We start from the raw sequence: 11532 nt of genomic DNA, 5'->3' as shown, positions 1-11532 counted from the left end.
CAAAAACGACCATGGAAAGGGAGACGCCACGGGGTGTATATAGTGCATTGTGGCCAACAAGGCTCGATCTTGATATCGGACGATCAAGATTGCACCCAACTCTCGGCTAACCAGTACACCATCCGTTAGCTTGTGTTCTTCTTTTGGAGGAAACTTGTACAAGTAAGGGGCCTGCTGCGTTTTTGGACTGGAACCCGGCACGCTATTGGCCCCTTTACCCTAAGGAGGCTGTCGCTAGAAGAGAGAGTGAGAGTATCCCTCACAAGCTAGCCAAAGATGACACAACACCGGTGTAGGCTCTTCTGTAGGGTGGACAAAAGGTGAAGGGTGGGGCCCCGCCAGAGGTGTAGCAATGGCCAAGCTGGTCGACGCAGCGAACGTCGAGTATATTGACGTTTTGTAGAGTAGGGGAGGTGATGGGGTCAAAGATGGGCATGTCTCTTTGTGGTTGGCATTCTATGCAAGACTTGCATTGTATCCAAGTGTCCACAACATGGCTTGGGCAAGGAAAAGCTCAAGCAAGTGGGTTGTTTTCAATGAGCATAAAGCTGGGAATCCTCCCCAACTGTTGTCGAGCTTGAAATAAATCATTCCTCTTATTATCTGTTGTTGTGCAAGACCCTCCTGGGAATGACGTCGTGGCTGGGCCTAGTCATGCCTCATATTGGGGTGGAGTTGGGATTGATGTAGCTATGGTAGGTTGGGAGGGAAAGACAGTGAAGAAAAGTTGTGGTTAACAGGGGTCACGCAATACCTTTGATGGGCTTACCGTGTATAGAAGAGCAATAGTGGGAGAGTTGAAATATGGTAATGTCGGGCCACACAGTACCGAACCATCACCGTCATGCCCTCTGTTAACCCTCACGGACACCCTGTCACCTTCGACGAACGCATATTATTTATTTGATTGAGTCATGGATCGGTGGGCTTGTCAGTCCAATAGGTGTGTAAGTGATCGCCGATGAGAGACGCACCACTTATCTTATTTTTACAGTAGTTTTGCAACGATCGGCCACTGTGGGCGTCCATGTGTGAATGGACCAAACTCTTATAAAAGGTCCATTTGACATAAAAATCCTCATTCTGGGAGGTGTAAGCTAAGAAGTGCTCTTACTTTATCTCTGTCTCCTTCTCCTTCCTGTGCTCACAGGTGTGTGTGTGTGTGTGTGTATGCTTGAGAGAAAGAGAGAGAGAGAGAGTGATCGAGCATTGCGGCAGCATCGACGATGGCGAGGCGGTTGAGCGCGACATCAACGGCGGCTCCTTCTTCTTTGTAGCACAGGATCCTTCATGAAGGAAGCATTGAGCGGTGAGTGACACACCCCTGCCCCTTTGAGCTTGCTAGGATCTTCTAATTGTGTGTTTGCAGCCTTTCGAGGCTCGCACATAGTGTGCATGCAAGTTCCCAGCTTCGACACGTACCACAAAGCGTACATTTTTGGCGCCGCTGTCGGGGAATGCCTTGCATTAAGCTTGAGGAGCACTCAGTGCTACCTCTGAAAGCTTTTCTTCCATCTGTTTTCTGTTTTTTGATGTGTTGTGTGAGAACTGTTAATTGGATGTAATGGGCACATTAATAGGTTTTTGTTAGCTACTGTTAAGTGATTGTAAAGGAAAAATTAATAGGTTTTGGTCAGCTTCTGATAAGTGGTTGTAAGCTCTGTTAGTGTTGCATTGTACTGTTTTTATTAGTTTTGTAAGATCTGTAATGAGCAGGTATTAGTAGATCTGTTAGTAAATGTAGACAGGGAGAAGGAGAGTAGACAGTGAGCAGTAGAGTTGACTGTCTGCTGTGAGTGTGCAGAGTATTGTGTTTGACAGTGTGTTAGTAGAGGTAGTTAGCTTAATTAGGTGTAAGGTTAGACAGAGCTCGCAGGAGCTGCTATGTGTGCATGGGAGCTCGACGTCCATGCGGCCACATTATCCTCAGAAAAACTTTTTATGAAAAAAAAATATTTTAAAAAAATTGTTTAAAAAAAAAACACTAGGGATATTTGGGACTAAAAAGAAAACTCAAAACAAAAATTAAAAAAACCTTATCTTAAAAGGAAGGGATCGAGATCTTTTCCCAAGCCTAAGCCCAATCCCAAGTTTAGGTCCAGGCCTCAGTCGTCGATCTTATGATATACTATACACACCACTTTATATATAAAGACTAGGACCTCAAGTGAAGGGAGGGCATGTGGGACAAGTTCCTCAAGTCCTCCACCATTCCCTTCACACTCACACTTTGGACTTACTAATTCTAGCTCTCTCCCCACCTAGGAAAAGATTAGTTTTAGGATTCTGAGGGTTGTACGTATTTGAATCAGGGGCTGTAAATCATGGCACGTCCCCCTAGCCAAGACGCTTGTTTTGAGCTATCACACTCCATATTCTGTGGCTCGGTTAAAAAAAGAGACAAAAAATACACAAAAAATGGGTTGTGAACACCTAAAAACCTAGGTGAACGGCCTTCATGGACACTCACCAACACCTCTAGAGTGTCGAGGTCACATGCACCTATGCTCTGGTCGTGTGCTAGAGGACGAGCACATCGAGAGTGTCTTCGTTTATGCGGGCACTCATTATTCCTCTACCTTAGGCTCTAGGCCCTCAATGGGAACCCAAGGCAATACCACTTAAGACCCACATATTGCGTCTAGTGACTCTTCCTCTGACTATGACATCATGGAGGGTTATTCAATGTCTAATCCCGATAGCTCAAGCCAAGACATGCATGCCATGGGCCCACGGTCTGGGCTGAGCGTGCTTAGTTGCTTGAAGGAAACCTTTAGTAGAGCCACTTGCTCCAAACATGGAGCTAATGATGTAAATGAGGGGGGTGGGGAAGTAAATTCTCCATTCATGACCAACGTAGATCCCATGCTCCTGGAGATTGTGCACATGAATACTCCATTCATTACAACCCCTGACTCTTCAGAGCTATTCCCCTCTGAGGTTATACTACCTGATGGGAGAAGCCTTGCCAAAGTGCAAAAGGTTGAGTGATATCTCATTGCGGCTAGGGAAAAGGAAATCAAGAGCTTATGTAGGGCTGAGAAAAGAAGAGAGTTAAAAGTGAAAACCCCTATGTCAACACCCATGCCAGGCGAGCAATCAAGTGCTCCTGAATTAGCGACTACTAAGGGTCAACCAGTCCAAAGGACACCCCTAGCACTAGATGGACGTTCCTAAACAAAAACTAGGAGTATGAACTACAAACGGTGACTTTAACCGACCTATACACAGGTCACACCTATCACGTGGGTTGGTTATATGTCCTACAATCCACAATGGGTGCAACTAGTGTAGAGGATCAACAACAAAGAGTTTGTGAGGTCATCCATAAGGTTATTGAGCTAGAGAGACAGAACAAGGGATCTACATACCTTCAATGGGTCTCATGAGATTCTTGGATACAGGGAAGGCTAAACAACCAACCTTATCACAAATGGAGAATCCCTCGATAAGCCTGATGGATCCTCCATATGTTGTTTCGTTAGGGGTCTCAGTGCAATCTGAGCCCACAAGTGATAGCTTTGCCTTTCCAAGTCTAGCTCATCTTTCCCTTGATGAAACCACGGCTACCATGCCTACCCCAATGATGGGCATGCCAAGAAACACATTGTGGACCTTTGTTGTTAGTAAATGACTGCTACATGGTAGCTCAATGCCTGCAACAATACCTACAAGCGTGTACCAATCATATACACCTATGGATCCTCGTACTCATGTAGATCCTACCCCTCCCATTGTTTCAACAACCTATGCTCCACAACCACAACATCCAAGCTCTTATTTCAATGGGACCATACCGGCTAGCATTAGCATGTCACATCCGACGTCTGCTATGCATAGGGCCACACATATGAACTTTGGACCGCCACATGGCACAACACCGTACCAAACTTGGAACGCAAGGGCTTCCTATGAGCCAAGCCCAATGCAAATACCTACTCCACATGTAGTCTCTGGAGCACCTTCACCCACGGTGCTTGCTCACTTCGGTGACTTGGCAACATTTGCTCAAGCTATCGGTTCATCTATTGCTGAGAATATGCGTAACACGCCTGATAGGGAGCCTAGAAGTAAGGCAGTACAAATAGCCAAGATTACACATAAATTTAGTGGAGATGGGGATGTGAGAAAGCATATCGAAGTGTTTGAACAAATATGCGATTCTCTAGGAGAACACAATGACCTGCATAAGAGTAATGCTTTAAGCCTAACCTTAAGTGGGAAGGCTAGGGATTGGTATAAAACCCTAAGAGTGGAAGAAAAACGATTTACCCTACTCTTAGGAGACTGTTCTTGAAAGAATGCATACAAGAGGGAGTGCTTTGGGGTGTAGCATCTCAGCTCTAGAAAGCCCAACGAGAGGAAAGAGAGTTGGTGAGAGACTTTATTAGTCGCTTGAAGCATTTGAATTCTCGTTGTAATCCAAATGAGCGCTTCAATAATAACCAATTGCTTGATAAATTCATTAGGGGATTACGACATGAGGATATCTACAATGGCCTAGTCATTAGAGGTGTCACCACTTGGGAAGCAGTCACCACCAATGCGATCCAATTGGAGGATAATTTAATGATTCAAGAAGAAAGAGTGTCTATTGAGCCTAAATCTACTAGCTTGCAAGCATCGGGCATCAACCAATGACCCTAAAGCCTATTGTTAAGGAGCCAAAGATATCTGAGATGACTTTAGCATATCTCACCAAGGCCATTCAAGAGAGTCTTAGAGACAATCGTGCTCCACAAAACAACCATATGTATCCAAGAAGGGAGCAACAAAGGTGCTCAATTTGCTATGGTCCGCATAGTACAAGTGAATGAACTACTTTTAGAGTAAAATTTAATGAGAATTGAAATGCCTGTGGGAGGTATGGTCATCAAGCTAAGGATTGCATAGTATTTAAGCGTGCGATGGCTAATAGACCAACCTTAGCATGGACAAACACACCTCGAGTGCCTCCATTGATGTCGGCCCCACCTCTTGAACAAATGTTATAACACATGGTCCCTAGGGCCCAAAATGTTTTTCAAACACACAACACCCTTGCCACCTCCTATGCTATGACCGTAACCACCACATCCGAGAATCACTTTTGTGAATCAAGTGGGTTGTGAGTCATCTTTTGCTTGTTTCGAAGGCTATGATGAAGATATAGACCCTAATATTTCCTATGGGATTGATGCTACATGGAAGACTATTGGGGACAAGTCAAACCTATCTATCAAGTAGCTGCTCTTGCTGCAAGAGGCCAAAATATCAATTACACTGCCAAGAGACCACCTCTTCAATGCTATGAGTGTGGAGGTCCACATCGTGTAGCCGAGTGTCCTATTAGGCTACAAACGAATGCTACACTAATGCAAACCAATCAAGAGAGCACGTTTACAATGCCGATAGATCATTTGATTGCCCAATGTCCAAATCATCCAAATTCACCGAAGATCATGCCATTAAACTTGATTGAGGTTACCAAGGAGCCATCACAAACTACACCTGTGGTGCGAGTAAATATACTCACACGATCGATGCTCCAAAAACAAAATTATATTCTTGAAGAAAGAGACACGACGTCAATTGCCCAATCTCAGAAGAAGAAGAAAACACAAAGGAAGAGATCGCAAAAAGCAACGAAGTCAAATCCCAGTTCAAAGACCAACATAGGGACTGGTGACGACCCCGTATATGTGAACGACGCTGAAGAGGATTCTGATTCAGGTGAAACCATGGAGACCGAAACGACCACTAGGAAAGTAACCAACAAGGAAGATTGTCATGAGCCACAATGGCCAGGACCCAAGAAGAAGATAGGAACTTACCCAAATCCTACAAAGGAGATCGAGTGAGTCAAGCAATTAAGGAGTTTGGTAGAAGAGACCCAAAGGGATCACCCAGGCAGATCCTGATTACAGACACAGTGTTCCCTACGCAACAACAACCTCACAAAGTCCATAGACCCCTAGCTATACCTAGTGTCATCCAGAAAGAAAGTGACTTGAAGTCATGGAAAGTGGGCGTACTCACTTCTTGTTAGAAAGAATGTTTACTGAGGGACTACCTAACCCTATGAAAGAAATGGATATCCCATCTTCCCCACGTCAAGGGACTGAAGCCCGAAATATGGATGTTCTACCTGGGATGACTGAGTCTGACAATGTGGATTGGGTCCACCTAGCAGCAACCATAGACACTTGGGGAAATAGAGGGACGACCTAGGTAACACCTGAGGGGGATGAAATGCCACAACTTGTACCCTTAAATATGCTAGAAGCAACGCATATAGCTTTTGATGACCTAAGGATAAAGGCTTGCCTGACATTGGAACCAGTAGCGTCTCACAAGACTATAGCCCACACGATTCGGAGTCAGAATAATCAATTGAAATTGACTCCGAGGACGAAGAATCAGAGTTAAATCTTAATGCAAACGTGGGGACAAACCATTCAGGGCCCAATGGTACCCTAGATGACAATCTATCTAGGAGAGCAGAAAACACAAGTAGCGATTCATCTAGTGACTCTTCACTAGAGATCGGTCGTAATCGAAAATTAGACAAGAAGAGTAAGAGATATAAGAGGCGACGTTATCGAGCAAATGTGCATGCTAAAATAAATGAAAAGAAATCTACCGTGGAATGGCTTAATTATATAGGGGCGTGTGCTGCTCATCAAAAGCTGGTAGATAACTGGGGTGAATACTTTCAAAGAGTTATGTGGTGTAGTCCACAACCCATTGACATCGCACAACTAGAGGCTACAGAGAAGCCAAAGCTGAGCCATACCATAAGGAGATGACAAAATCGAGAGTTAGCTCAACAACAAAAGGAAGCGAAAGTGAAATCACAATCCACAAAACAACAAGACCCCACAGACTTACACCTTGCACCCGATCATTTCAAATCTTACACCACGAAGGAGCGTAAGGTTGTGTATACAAAGGCTCAAAGAAAACCTATGATGGAAGCAATGGAGTCTATGACGGTCCAGTGATAGTTAAGGAGATAGAGTTAGCTCAACGAGGAGAAGAGTCCAAACCTGTTTTCATTGCTCAAGATCTGACAGAGAAGACTGAGGAGTATGTACTTAAAGAACTTCTCAAGGAATTCAAGGATATATTTGCTTGGACATATCATGATATGAAAAGTGTTCCACTTTCCGTGGTGCAACACATGATTCCCATGAATAGCATGGCAAAACCAGTCCAACAATGACCCTACCCAATGAATCCTAAGTATGCAAAGATTGTTCAAGAAGAGATTGAAAAGCTTCTCAAATGCGGATTCATATACCCTATTGAGCACTCAGAATGGGTGTCTCCAATAGTGATTGTGCCGAAAAAGAATGGGAAACTCACAGTGTGCATGGATCTTAAAAAGGTCAATGCCGCCACTAGGAGGGATCTTAAAAAGGTCAATGTCACCACTAGGAGAGACTATTACCCCTTCACATATTCTGAACATGTGCTTGAAAGAGTTACTTTTTAGATGGGTACTCTGGATACAATCAAATCACAATTGCACTAAAGGACCAAGCTAAAACGACTTTTATAACCGAATTCGGAGTGTTTGCGTTTCGTGTTATGGCTTTTGGCTTAACCAATGCTCTTGCTACCTTCCAAAGATTAATAAACACCGCTTTTAGAGAATATTTGAGGGAGTTTTGCGAAGCTTTCTTAGACGAACTATGTGTTTATTCTTCTTGGAAAGAACATCTATCATGTTTACAAAAAAGTGTTTGAGTGCAGATTGTATCGCATCTCCCTAAACCCTTTCAAATGCCAATTTTGGATTAAACATGGAGTCATTTTAGGGCATATAGTGTCCAAAAATGGGATTTCCACATATGAGAAGAAAATTAAAGTCGTTCCTGATTTGCCACCACCTACAAACTATACAGGATTTCAAAGGTTCATGGGCCATGTTGGTTATTACCGACGGATTATTTTAAACTTTGCCGAGATAGCTCATCCTTTGTACAAGATTCTTATTGAGTTCCACTGGACTGTGGAGTGTGACCATGCTTATGAGTCATTGAAAAAGACCTTGACAAGCGCTCCCATTCTACGAATTCCCGATTGGAATGTAATTTTCCATGTGCATATTGATGCATCAAACTTTGCTATTGGGTGTGTTCTAGCTCAACCAGGAGAACATAAATTGGACTACCCCATTAGCTCTGCAGGTCGTCAATTGAATGATGCTGAGAAAAACTACACAACAACAGAGCGGGAAGGTTTAGCTATGATTTACGTAGTGAAGAAATTTTGGTACTAGTTTGTTTTCTATGTGGATCATCAAGCCTTGTTGTATCTAGTAAATAAACCTTGTTCCACGAGAAGAATTAGATGATGGTTGTTCATTCTCCTTGAGTTTGATTTTACCGTTGTGGTGAGACCTGGTAAAAGACATATCATGGCGGATCATTTGTCTTGCATACCCAATGTGAAGCCCCTACTGGAGTCGATGATGAATTGCCCGATACTTCCTTATTTCTAGTTGAGAGCATGCATGAATGGAGTGAGAATATTGTGAACTTTTTAGTTAATGGTTTTCCACCCAAGGAGCTTCGTAAGGATATAGCTCGAAAACTGTTAAAAGAATGTGAACCTTATTCTCTCATTGTAGGAACTCTCTACAAGCTAGGGAAGGATGATATTCTTAGACTTTGTGCCCATGAGGATGAGTATTTATACATACTGCAAGAAGCCCACATGGGTATAGCCGGAGGACATTTCTCAGGGGAACTAACTGCTAGAAAGGTGTTGCAATTAAGCTATTCGTGGCCTACCTTATTCAAGGATGCATCACTTTTTGCAAAAGGATGTGATGAAAGCCAACGTTATCACACGACGAAAGGATAAGATGCCCTTACATCCTGTTAAAGTGACTCAACCATTTGAATAATGGGGTTCAGACTTTGTAGGCCCAATTAGTCCGGTAGCTCGTAGCACTCAATCTCGATATATTATCGTTCTAACTGACTATATGACAAAGTGGACAGAAGCCAGGGCGACACGTAAGGTTGATGCAAGGTCAACTGCCAAGTTTTTCTTTGACAACATTATTAAAAGATTTGGTTGTCCCTTTGAAATTGTGAGTGACAATGGTACTCATTTTATAAATGGAGTGAAGAAGGAACTCACAAAACAAACTTCATGATAGCTCACCATAAGTCTACACCGTATTACCCACAAGCAAATGGCCAAGCTGAGAGCACTAATAACAAGACCTTAATTTCTATCTTGACCAAAACAGTGGACGCTCATCGCATAGATTGGGATTTGAAGCTGACATCAGCTCTATGGGCTTACCGTACTTCTTACAAAGTGGCTATTAATTATACACCATTCAAAATGCTATATGGCCAAGAAGCAGTTATGCCATGGGAGTTTGTAATTCCTAGTCTGCATGTAGCTTCATAAGAAGGTTGGATGGTAACCCTTTAGTTGAGTGTTTATATATTCTTGAAAGGTTAGACGAAGAAAGGCAATTGGCTGTGCAAAACACACTTGTAGAGAAAGATAGGAGGAAGAAATGGTTTGACCGTCATCTAAAGAACAAAGATATCAATGTTGGTGATAAAGTCCTTATGTATGGAGTGCAAAACGAGAAGAAAAAGTTGAAATGTGCGGAAAAAGGATCATATAGAGTATGTGAAATCACCCCACAAGGTACCATTTGTGTGGAGACTCTTGATGGAGTTGAAACCATTGGATTCCTCAATTGGAGAAAATTTAAAAGATACTATGATCCTTTAAGCCAAGAGGAGCTACATGCCATCCATAAAAAAAAGGCACCCAAGGCACAAACATAATTGAAGAACAAGCTGAGGCTAAGGAGTGACAACAATGCATAAGATTCCAATGAAAGGCCAACCTTGGAATTACATATGCATTCCATGTTGAAACAGAGGATGATTAGTTGGACTCTGACATGCCTCTAAGATACCCTATTGAACTAAATAGCGCCTAGGGGAAAGTGTTGTATAATGCATTGTTAGACACGGGTGCTAAATATAATCTGTTGTCATACGGAGTGAGGTGTCCGTTTGGAAAGCCATCCCTATCTAAGAGTACTATCCAAGTCAAGGGTGTCGACAAGAAAAAAACTGCAATTTTTGGTATTGGGCACACTTATGTCAGTTACAATAACGGGGTTGTAGCTCAAGATTTTTTGGTCATTCCTGTTGGAACTATGGAAGGTCATCTCAAGACTTTTGGTCATGCCTGTTGGAACTATGGAAGGTCATATAAACCTAGGACGCACGTGGATGATAGCAAAAAAATGCACTATTGATTGGGGGACAAGGAGTGTCACAACGCAGAAACAACCTCTTAGCATGTCACTCAAGCCATAGTCCCTGAGATATTACCTCTTGAGGAAATAAAACAAAAAACAATGCATGTCTAGGAGGTTGAACTATATGTCCCTATAGCCCAACTCTCTAGAGCTTCAACTTCTGTAGTTGAATCAAAGCTTGAGACACACAAGATGCATCCTAATACAGCAAAGAAAACATACAAGTAGATCCCTAAGCTTCTTTAGCGACCATGGCTGATGCTAAAAAATAGAAGCTTTTTAAGAAACGCCCCACTCGCTTCCAAAAATGTAAGAAAATGCGACATTGGATTCCTAAACGACTATTGGAAGCCCAAGGCCACTATCAAGGAAATGATCAAATCTGGGTGCCAGAATGTAAATTGTGTTCTTACCTGTCACCTGACCCATGTGAGTCAAATCCTGTGACGACAAAGCCGATGGAAGATCGTGAGAAAGGAAAAATCACAGAACACTATACACCGGATTCGGAGCTAGTATGGGTTCCCAAGCGAGAAAGGCTTGTTTCGCTCAGCTCAACCATAGAAAAAACGAATGAAGCTTCTTGCTCTTCATGTAGTTCCTATACGGAAATAGAAGCTTTGACACAACCTCCACCTACCATTGTACATATCCATACAAACAAAAAAGAGTTTTCGCCTTCACCACCTACAACAACGTTGCAAATAAAATCATGGGAGAGTACCTTACCACCCTTGCAACTAGATGAAATTCCTAGGGCGGTCAAAAACTATTGGTCAAAGTTTTCACCCAAGAAAACTTGGAACAATTGGTTTCAAAAGGTGACAACATCATTCCAAAAGGTATGATCTACCCAAGGAAGGGGGGAGTGTTTGCTGACATTCATCATTCACCCACTCCCCTCTCAACCTTCCTCCCTGACCTCTCAATCTCCCAATCTTAGGGAATGTATATATAAAGCCTTATACTCACAAAAAACAAATAATAAAAAAGTAAAAGAGCAAGAGCCACCAAACAAAAATCTAGAAACCTACAAGTTCTAGTACATGACCAAAATTATACAAACATATTATGCACAAGTACACAACCTTTTGACACGACTCTTATAATATTTGTACTCTAACCATTATCTATTTGTGTGTATAGATATGGCTAGTATGATACAATCATCCACTCCTACCTTGGGTGAGAGGTATCATTTTTACTTTGCACAAGTCTTTAACATAGTCTACTCGGTGCTT

The sequence above is a fragment of the Adiantum capillus-veneris genome, chromosome 1 (genome assembly GCF_014529385.1).
Source record: "Adiantum capillus-veneris isolate H3 chromosome 1, ASM1452938v2, whole genome shotgun sequence".
Lineage (NCBI taxonomy): Eukaryota > Viridiplantae > Streptophyta > Polypodiopsida > Polypodiales > Pteridaceae > Adiantum > Adiantum capillus-veneris.
Note: the sequence above shows the minus strand (reverse complement) of the source record.